This window comes from Gossypium hirsutum, chromosome A10 (genome assembly GCF_007990345.1).
Source record: "Gossypium hirsutum isolate 1008001.06 chromosome A10, Gossypium_hirsutum_v2.1, whole genome shotgun sequence".
In the NCBI taxonomy this organism is placed as follows: domain Eukaryota; kingdom Viridiplantae; phylum Streptophyta; class Magnoliopsida; order Malvales; family Malvaceae; genus Gossypium; species Gossypium hirsutum.
In genome coordinates this window covers 57,915,994-57,926,477 of record NC_053433.1, presented here as the reverse complement: position 1 = coordinate 57,926,477, position 10,484 = coordinate 57,915,994, and the positions used below count along the sequence as shown (strand labels likewise).

The window sequence follows — 10,484 nt, the reverse complement described above, 5'->3', positions numbered from 1 at the left end:
ATATATGTGATAAGGCCTAATGGCCGATGTGATGAATGTGAAAGTGTATATCTGTGACAGGGCCGAGTGGCCAATGTGATGGATGTGAAAGTGCATAAATGTGATAAGTCCCGAAGGGCATTTGTGTCAGTACTATATCCGGGTTAAAACCCCGCAGGCTTTATGCGAGAATATTATCACTGATTAATGTCCGTAAGCTTTGTGCTCGTACTATATCCGAGCTCTAAAGACCCGATGACTACGTGTGGGAATTTTGTCCGGGTAAGACCCGATAACTTCGTGTGGAGATTATGTCCGGGTAAGACTTCGTAATAAGAATTGCTTATAAATATATTCAATGCGAAAGGTTAAACAGGTATGTACTCCAAGTTTATATGTGAGCTTGATTTGCACTAAATCATAAGGTAGTTATGTGATGCATACGAGAGCAATCTATGAGACTATTCCTATGATTATGTGACATCGGCTCAGTGTGAGAGGCGATGTGAAATCATACGATATATCTATGTCACATGAGCTCACTTTTATGTGAAAGTTTATCTGCATATTGTATATGATGAGATGTGCATATTCGGTAAAGGGATGGTATGCCCGAAGGAAGAGTGAAATAAAAATACGAACAACTATGTTATAATTTGATTGTTATCTGTTGACACTGCTTAAAACTTACTAAGCATTGTAATGCTTACTCCGTTTACTCTGTTTCCTCTGTTTTATAGATCTCATTGCGAAGCTACAGGCTCGGGGATCGTCAGCAACTAGTCACACTATCACTATCCACTGTTTGGTACTGCTATGTTTCGGATTATCTTATGGCATGTATAAAATAGACTAGTGGCGGAAGAATATTTTGGTTAATGTATATAGCCATGCGAAAATCGCTTATATATGTTTGAGCATAATGTTATAATCATTTGGTATGGAATGGTTAATCACTATCATAATTTGTGCTATTTATGCTAAAAGGGCTAGTTGAATCATGGAAACTATGAAATAGGTAAAGTCTACCTTAAAGGCAGATGCTGGCAGCAGCAGTGATGTAGATTTGAAAAAATCACTAAAAATAGTAGGATTGGAATTAAATAATAAATTAATTATGTAAACGAACCTTGATGAATCTATTTTCATAGGAAAGTAACGAAACGATCATATGGACAGTATGTTAAGAGATATTCAGGTTCTCGTGAGACAGGGCCAGAACGGTTTCTGGATTCCCTGTTCCGACTTTGTAAATTCATTATAAATTAACCAGAGATAATTAGGAGTCATACCATATATGTATAGATTCCTCTCTGAGTCTAGTTTCTATAGAAACAAACGGCATCAGTATTGAAGCTCTGTACAGGGAGATATCCAAGTCGTAATGCGCAAAGGTCAGTGTAGTCGATCCCTGTAACATGGGAGAATTTGACTAATAAACTGTACTAATTGGCCCGACCAAAAATTCTAGAAAAAAATATGTAGATGGGAATATGAGTCTAGTTTCAGGGAAAAATTACGAAACTGACTTTCGAGTTGTGAAACTCAAGATATGATTTTTAAGGTGACAGTGTCGCAGTTAGCCAACTGCCTGGGAAATTTTAAAATGGATTGCGATAGTAAGCGAATTTGGTCTGTGAACCCCTCGTGTCTGACTCCGGCAACGGTCTCGGGTACGGGGTGTTACATGGTTCCTCTATTTTACTCTTAATTTCAAATAGGTCACTAAGAGGCTACTTCTAGCTGCCTAAGGCCTTAATCTTTCTCCAATTATACTTCTAACCAAATTAAAGTTCAAAACAAAAACCCAACAATTCAAATGTACAAAAATTTACAACAATTATTCAAAGTTTCATGACGAAATTAAGTATGGCTAGCAGACTCATCTAGTAGCCCTTGTATTCAACGCATTTTCATGTTGCTCCTTTAATGACCGTCTTGGCCTGTCCAACATGTTCTCTTCCATCCAGGATCTTTCTACTTGTTGGTCTCCCTCGACCCATGTTTTCCTACACATATTAAGCTCGAACCATACCTTTGACCAAGGTTGTTAAGGGATCTAAAAGAAATTATATGACAATCCTCCCCTAATTTATTTTCATATTCCATATTTTAAGAATCATGGCGACATTTAAAGACTTCTATCTTCCCATCGATCTTCATTATTAACTCGAAATTTTCAAGATTGATGGTTGATCTAGACGTAGCAAAAAAATATCCATCCCAACAAAATGGGAATATCTTGGTCTTCCTCGAAGTCCAGGACAAAAAAATTAAACCGGATTATAAAACCACTAACCTTAACCAATAAGTCTTCAAATACATCTTTGGGGTGTACGAGAGACCTACCGGCTAATTGTAGTGTAATTGTCGTATTTTTTAGCTCCCCCAATTTGAGTTTTAAGTATGTGGATAAAGGCATCAAATTTATGTTGGCATTTAAGTCATAAAGGTCATTGCTAAAATGTTTATTCCTTATCTCCATGGGAATTGCAAAATTTCTCAGATATTTTAGCTTTGGGCATATTTTTCAGGCAATTATGGCACTATAAGATGCACCAATTTTAATTTGCCCACCTTTCTTTAATTTCTTATGCCTAAACATTATTTCTTTTAGGTATTTGGGATATTTAGGTATCTTGTCGCACTAAGAGTGGCAAAATAATGTTAAGGGATTTGAATATATTTAGAAAACTTATGAATTCCTCCTCATCCCTTTGTTGCTTGTCCTCCAACCTCGATGGAAATGGTACATTCTGTAGCACTAGTTTCGAGTGTGGAGTACTTTCCAACTCAGCTACTGGTTGGAATCTTTCTTCCGTGTGGACTTTCGTCCTAGGCTCATAAAGGTTTTGGTCTTTCGTATCGACCTCGTCATCCATTAACAGGCTTTTCTAAGTTTACAAAGTTTTACTTGAACGGAGTGCGATTACATTCACTAGCACTTTTTTGTCCCTCCGAGGGTTGTTTTCTGTATTACTTGGAATACCCATGCCCATTTTCCTCTACATCTCATTCAACGCACTCATGATATTGTGCATCTCTTCCTTTAATTCAACATCGGTATGAGTTTTTGTGCATTCAGTTTTTACGTGTTGAATGTCAGACCTTATGAGTTGCATCTCATTTTTAATCCGGTTTAATTGTTGACAACAACCAACATGGTCATTACCCATGGATCTTTTTTGATCTAGGTTGGAATAGAGGGTTTTTTCAATTTGGAGTTGGGTTTCCACTACCTTGATTGTCTCCCCACTTTAGATTCGGATGGTCCTCCCAACCAGGGTTGTAAGTGTTCAAATAGGGGTTTCTACCCCTATTTCCTAAGTAATTCACTTCCTCTAATTGGGTCTTCGAATACGACGTGTAGCTTCGAGCAACATCATTCATAAACGATTTAACAGTGGTCTCTAGACGATGTAATTTCTCCAAAATTTGTTAATACTTGTTGTCTTCCTTGACCACCTTAGACGTCTACAGCTTTTGGCTATTTGAAAAGCTCTCGTTAGGCCACATGTATGGGTTCATAGCCATGTCCTTGTTCAGTTGACATATTCACTAGTAGGTATTGTTTATGAAGGATCTAGCCCATGGGCCATTTAAGCTGGGTCTTAAGCTCCTATCCAATCCATTATAAAAAAAATTGAAATTGTAGTCAGTATTGCATACCGTGGTATGGGCATTTCCTAAGTAGCAACTTGAAGCATTTCCATGCTTTATATAATGTCTCACCTTCTAAGTGCTTAAAATTAGCAATGTCATGCCTTAATTGGATGCTTCAACTAATGGGGAAAATTTGTGTAAGAATTTCCCTGCTAAATTATCCCATATCGTTATGGAACTCAACCCTTGTGAATCAAGCCATTCATAGGTGTTGTCCCAAAGTGAGAATGGAAACAATCGGAGATGGATTGCATCACCAGTCACCTCATTGTATTGGAACGTGTCACATAACTTTAGGAATCTCTTTAAGTGCTGGTTCGGGTTTTCCATCATATTGCCCCAAAATTGAAAATTAATTTGTATTATTTGGATTGTGGTCGCCTTAATCTCAAAATTGTTCACATTAAATGCTGGCCTCTTGATACTACCTCAAATAACATCTAAAATACATAGTGCATAATCACGTAAGGTTCGTTCTAGTTGAGCCATTAGCGGCTCTCTTTGGAATAGTGCTGGTAGTTTAGTGGTTCATCAAACAAAGGATTTTCCTAAGGTAAGTCAGCTACCACGGGTGGATATTTTACATTTGTTGACGAGTTAGCCTCAAGATTCTATCCTGTTCAGGATCTGGCTCGATTGGAATGGTTCCACTTCAAGTCATACACTGCAATAAAAAAGAATTTGAAATGAAATTAATAACTTAAATTTAAAATGAAATAAAAATAAAATAACTAAAAAGTAAATTTGTATCTATAATTCTAAACATTCCTATTTATCCTATTAAAATGTAGAAAACTAAATTCAGTTTAACGTCGAAACTGTCTCAGCAATAACGCCAACAAGTTGACCACCGCCAAACATGCGAATGTTTGGACTAGAAATATTGCAGCAAAATAGATTGAAGATAAAACAACCATGTTCACAAATATACGAGTTAAATTGTAAAATAGTAAAGTATGTTAAAATGAAACACTCTAGGAAGCATTCCAAAGATCATACCAAGGGCGGTTGAATTAAACTTAAAATAATTTTCAACACTAATAGGGTTAAACAGTACTAATTTAAAATTATATTATGAAAAACCAAATTAAAATTAATTAATCAAACTAACATAAAATTATCTAAAACAAAAATCAACCAATTAACAATCAAAATAAATTGAAATAAAACAAGCAAGAGATCAACTCACTTTAGTGCTCCTAATTAACTTCAAAACTCAGGTTTTATTGAATTATTTATTAACTAACCAGTTATTACCTCTCGACCTCACTTTCTTGATTGGGATAAATTATGATTTTCTTAGTAAACTTATCTTTCAATCCCGTTTATCCTAAATTACTTCCTAAGGGCATCACTTCTTAAGGTTTAATCGCACTTAGTTTAAACCCTATTTCATTTTTGAATTAATCACACATCCGTTCATTAATCTCCCTAATGAAATTAGCTATTCATGGATCTAGATGCACTAACCTCTAAACTTATATTTAACATATAAGAAAGTAAATTAAATAAGAGAAAGGAATAAGAAATGAATCTGTTTCGGTATCAATTCCTATGAGGAAGTAAAATTTCCTTTAAAATTTCCTTTAAAGCTTGGATCGAAATTGAATCCATGTTAAACAAGGAAAAAAGTTGTCTAAAGGACTAAATTGAAATAAAACAAAAACTAAAATAAAACCCTAAAACTAACTAAGTGCCTATTTATAGAGTTTATAATCTGACCTAATTAGGGTTGCTTAACAGCCCAAAAATCTTATTAAATTACATTGTGTGGACAAAAATACCCATAATTACTTTTCCTAATTGTTGCCCGGTGTTGTGACACCACAGGATTGATATCGCGACACTTCCTTCATTTTCTTTTTGGATATTTTGGCTTCAAAGTCTGGTGTTGTGACACCACTCCTCGGTGTCACAACATCGTATTTGTCCTTCATGTTCTTAGCCCAAAAACAATGTCCTACACGTTAAATAGAGTCGTTAATTCATCCCTTGGCCCACAGTGGCCCATTAGATCATGACATAACTCAATATTGCATAAAAACACTTATTTTGCATAATTTAAACATAAAACATATAAAAATACTAGAAAATAAGCTCGTTAAGTGCTGAAAACACCTTAATTTGCCACAACGAATTGTGGCAAATCACATAATCATCAATTGGATCATATGATCTTCAAGTTTAGTCAATGTGGTTCTTATTTGAATGCTTTCAAACTGCACTTGTTGCACTTTTGTTCACATTGGCTACATCTCTACCTCTTTTCGATCTAGCCTTTGACCACATACAGTATGATCGTTGGTGTTAGCCTTTTCTTGAGTTTTCTACAACTAAGTAGGTTGGTAAGTAATATTTTGTCGATTTTGGATAGTATTGTTACCACTTCCTTGGTTACCGCCCCATCTCAGATTTGGGTGCTCTTTCTAGCTAGGATTATAAGTGTTGGAATAGGGATTTCACCCTTATTTATGATGTAGTTCACATCTTCGGCTTGGTTCTTAGGGTATTGGCCGATTGTTCTAGCTGTTTCATTTATCTTGGTCCTTTGATATGTTTATTCTAATTGGTTAAGCTTGTCCAATATTTGTTGATACTTGTCCTTTTCATGGAAAAATTTGGCCATGGATGGTCTTGGACTATAAGTAAATCTCTCATTCAGCCATTAGTAGGAGTTCATAGCCATATTATTGATAGGCATCCTTGTATGTTTGATTCATCAAGGCTTCTCATGTAGCTCTACCTAGTCCTGACCTAGACTGTGCATCTAGCCTATTGTAGAACATTTGCAACCTTAGCCATTCAAGTAGACCATGACTAGGGCATTTCTGTATCAACGACTTAAACCACTCCCAAGCTTCATGAAAATTCTCTCCTTCCATCTGCTTGAAGTTTGTAATTTCCCTATTCAGTTGGACCGTTTTGGTAATAGGAAAAAACTTGTAGAAAAAATTTTCTACACGTTTGTTCCATGTTATGATGGATCCTAGTGATTGCGAATCTAACCAAGAAAATATGTTATCAATAAAGGAGAAGGGAAACAACTGAAGATGAATAGCTTCGTTGGTGAACCCATTAAATTTGAAAGTATCACGATGTTGGAAAAACATTTTATGTACTAGTTTGGGTCCTCCATCATTGTTCCTCTGAACTGTAAGTTGTTCTGGATCATTGTCGGCTTTATCTCAAAATTATTTCCTATGGTTGTCGGTCTTGTTATGTTGCCCTATATTGCATTTAGGTTCGGTGGTGCATAGTTTCTAAGCATCTGTTCTTCCCAAGCCATTAGTGGCTCTATCGACAACTATGGTGATGGTGGTAAGTGTTATAAGTGTAGATTGTCGAGTAACGGATTATCACGTGGTGGATCAATTACAACAAGTGGGTTATTTTGCATATGCTATTGTTGCTGCTTTCGATGATTATAATGAATGATTCTCTCTAGATTAGTGTTTGGTTCTATAAGTGTGCCTTCTCCGAGTCATACACTGGAATCCATAAAAAATAAATAAGTTAGTAAAATAAATAAATAAAAATAAAAATTTTATTTATATTTTATTTTAAAAAATCATAACTATTCTATAAAGCACAAAAATTAAAATCAATTTAATGGTGAAACCTCCTTGGCAACGATGCCAAAAACTTGATCGCCTTTTGACATACCAATGTCAAAAGTGAGAATACTACTATGAAATATAATGAGTTAGGAGGTTTTTTCAAGTATATGGGTGTCACATCCCAAAAATTGGGTTAGTAGAAATTGGGTTAATGAACTGAGAGTGGTCACACCTAATTTTTTTTTTAGCGATTGAGTAGTGGTGGAGCTGTCCTTGATGATCAATGTTCAAATTCCTTCCCTCTCATTATTTTCTATGTGGTGCAATTTTTTTTCAACCTTAGCGAAGGTCACATCCCATGTTTTAAACATTCTATATTAAATTAAAAACAATGAGTAAAGTGGTAAAGTGGTAAAGTGGTTAGGAGCTTTAATTAAATCCTTTAAGTCTTAAGTTCAAGGCTCTCCATCACCACCTTTTTAATTATTATTTTTTTGTGAATTTTTCGTATGTTAAATACCCCTTGCCATCCAACCTTTCTTACCATTCTAAGGGAAGATTCTTTCCTTTCTTGTTAAGTCAACATACCATACTTATGAGGACATGATCCCTTTGCCATCCAACTCCTTTATCCCCCTAACTTATCATTCTCTTCACCATTACCACGATTGTTGCTCATTGAACCTTGAAATGTTTGAAAACAACCCTTTTCATCCATCTTTTCATTATCCCTCGCTCATTGCTGCGCTTCCCTAAAACTTTTCCCTCTCTCTCTCTTTTCTCTTTTATTTAGCCATCAACCACCCATTTTTTCTCTATTTCCTCTTCTCCTCACCGTTCCTTGGTTTGAACCACCATCACCACCACTTAACCTCCTTTTCAGCACCACTTCTATACATCTTTTTGTTCTATCACCGTCTTAGCATTGGCCTCCACCGCTGTACAACCACTGTACACCATCATGAAACATTACCCTTTTTTTCTTTATTTTCCCTCTTCTCCTTTCTCTTTCTTTTATCAAGAGATCAAAACCCATCACCTTTTCTTTCTCCTTCGCTAGACTACCACTTCCATCACTGGACCACCACCGTTACTACCACTATCGCCATCGTAGCACAACCATTGTTTCCTCTTCTTTTCTTAATCATTTTCAACCTACATCATTCCTGTAATGCCCTAAATTTTGGGCCTAGAATTATTAGGTCTGGAGCATGGGAACAGTTAGGAGGCTGCACACAAATGTTTAATTGTGCAAGAAAGTGACACAAATGTGTATCTCCTTTAGTGGTTAAGTGTTCTGGGAAGTGTTTGAGAAGTCCTGGGTTCAAGCCTGGGCATGTGCAAAATTTTTGTTTTTAAAAGGTTTAAACCCTATCTCTACTCAGTGGGCTTATAAATAAATGTGGGTAAAATAGGACAGAAAGGGCCTGGTGGTCTAGGGGATAAGTGGCGTGTGGCAGTTACTTGAGGCCTGAGGTTCAAGTGCTGGTAGGCACATGAAGGTGTTTTATTTTGCTGTTGGCCATGGGAGAGTTCTAGTTTGACGTGTTAGAAGAGTGTGGGGAGTTGTTGCTGAATTTTAGGAGATTATTTAGGAATTTCAATTGTTTGGGGGATTTGGGGAGGAACTTTTTGATAGAAGAGGTTGGGTGGAGTTCAAATTAGTTGGTGGAGTAATGTAAGGAGAGCATCAAGGAATGAATTAAGGGATTTTGGGAAGTGTAGTAGTGTTGTGCCGAACGTGGTAGTCCCATTTTGTCAAAATCGGTCAATAGCACACTTCCACTCCTTGATGCCAAATTTCTGCTTTTGGTTTTTACTACTTCTCCATCTTTCATATTTCTCTTTTGGGGATGGATTGTTACTAGAGATCATTCGAGGTTGTTCTCAATTCGGTCTATTTTGGGTTTGTTCTTCCCTAAAACTGATTGCTTTCTTGTCTTTCTCTCAAATCTTGGTCGAATACTCCTTATTCTTTTCTCTCTCAATTCTTTCATTTTCCTTCACCTTCTTATTTGGCCGAACACACCTTCCTCCCCCTCCTTCAATTCTTTTTGGGTTCACAGATTTCCTTTCTTGTCATCTTTCCATTTTGACCGAATACCTCATCTCTCCCTCTCTCTATTTTGTTTTTGATTTTTGTAATTGTGCTTTGACCAATCGTTTAACACCCCAAACTCGGCCTAGACGTTATTGCCGAATCTGGCAATGTCACATTGAAGTGTTCTTCGTAAAACATACTATCATTTGAAAAGCCTAATGTTTATTTAGCCTCTTTGTGTGATCTAGAAAATAATTTTAAAACTTGCGTCATTATCAAAAGTATTTACTTATAAAATGTTATTAATTTCAAACTCCCGTTTATCGCGGAAGCTTTTGAAACGGTTTTGCGTATTCGTGGAATTTTGGTAAATTATGCATACCCTTTGAAAACCCACATCCTACTACTAGTAGATATAAATTAAAATAAATAAAACCCAAATTAAAAATATAAAGAGGCCTTATTACATAAAAATACCCATTTAAAACCACTTATAAATAAAAAATCCAATAAGGAAGCAAGAGCGGTTGTGTGGCCACCTTTGAGTCCCTCGCAGCACCGATCTGCCTAAGACTGGGGATTACCAGTACGGTTAGACAGATGGGTGAGTTTACCAAAACTTAGTGTGTAATCTCAATAATAAACAACAGTGAACGACAGAGTCTGGCCTAAGCCTATATCAATAACAGTTCAATATCAGTTAGGGCCTTGGCCCATAACAGAAATAGTAGCAGTTGCAGTAATCAGTGCAATAACCATGATCAATACAGTAACAGTAATTAGTGTAGAATGCAAACAGAAAAATCCTACCCATCCATCCTCTACACTCCATTCCATCCAGCCCTACACTCCATGTGGGGATAAAATCAACCCACCCATCCCTACACTCCAAATATAGCACCAGTTGCGGCACTAATCAGTAATTGCAGCAAAGCAGCCAGTAATAGGCTTAAAGCCATCAGTAGGTCCACAGTCGTCTTAGGCGATTCGTGCGACGATATCAGTATAGTACACTTCCTCCAAAATAACAATCTCAACCCCATGCAACATGTCATGCATCGTATCATATTATTTTACATGGATGTAACATACATATAACGTGGCATGCTCAAATACAGTCATACACATCGTAGGGCAAATTAGTCATTTTACCTTATAGGGTATTACAGTCATTTTACCCTACAGGGATATTTCGGTCATTCTGCCCTACGAGGGTATTTCGGTTATCCTACCATATGAGGACA

The 10,484-nt window shown here is 36.5% G+C and overlaps 1 non-coding gene across 1 annotated transcript; it reads left to right on the top strand.

The window, feature by feature from the left end:
* Positions 1-6,450: 6,450 nt before the first annotated feature.
* LOC121209133 (small nucleolar RNA R71) lies at positions 6,451-6,557 on the top strand. The gene has a single exon (XR_005904250.1). It is a non-coding gene; the product is annotated as a small nucleolar RNA R71 (small nucleolar RNA).
* Positions 6,558-10,484: the final 3,927 nt, after the last annotated feature.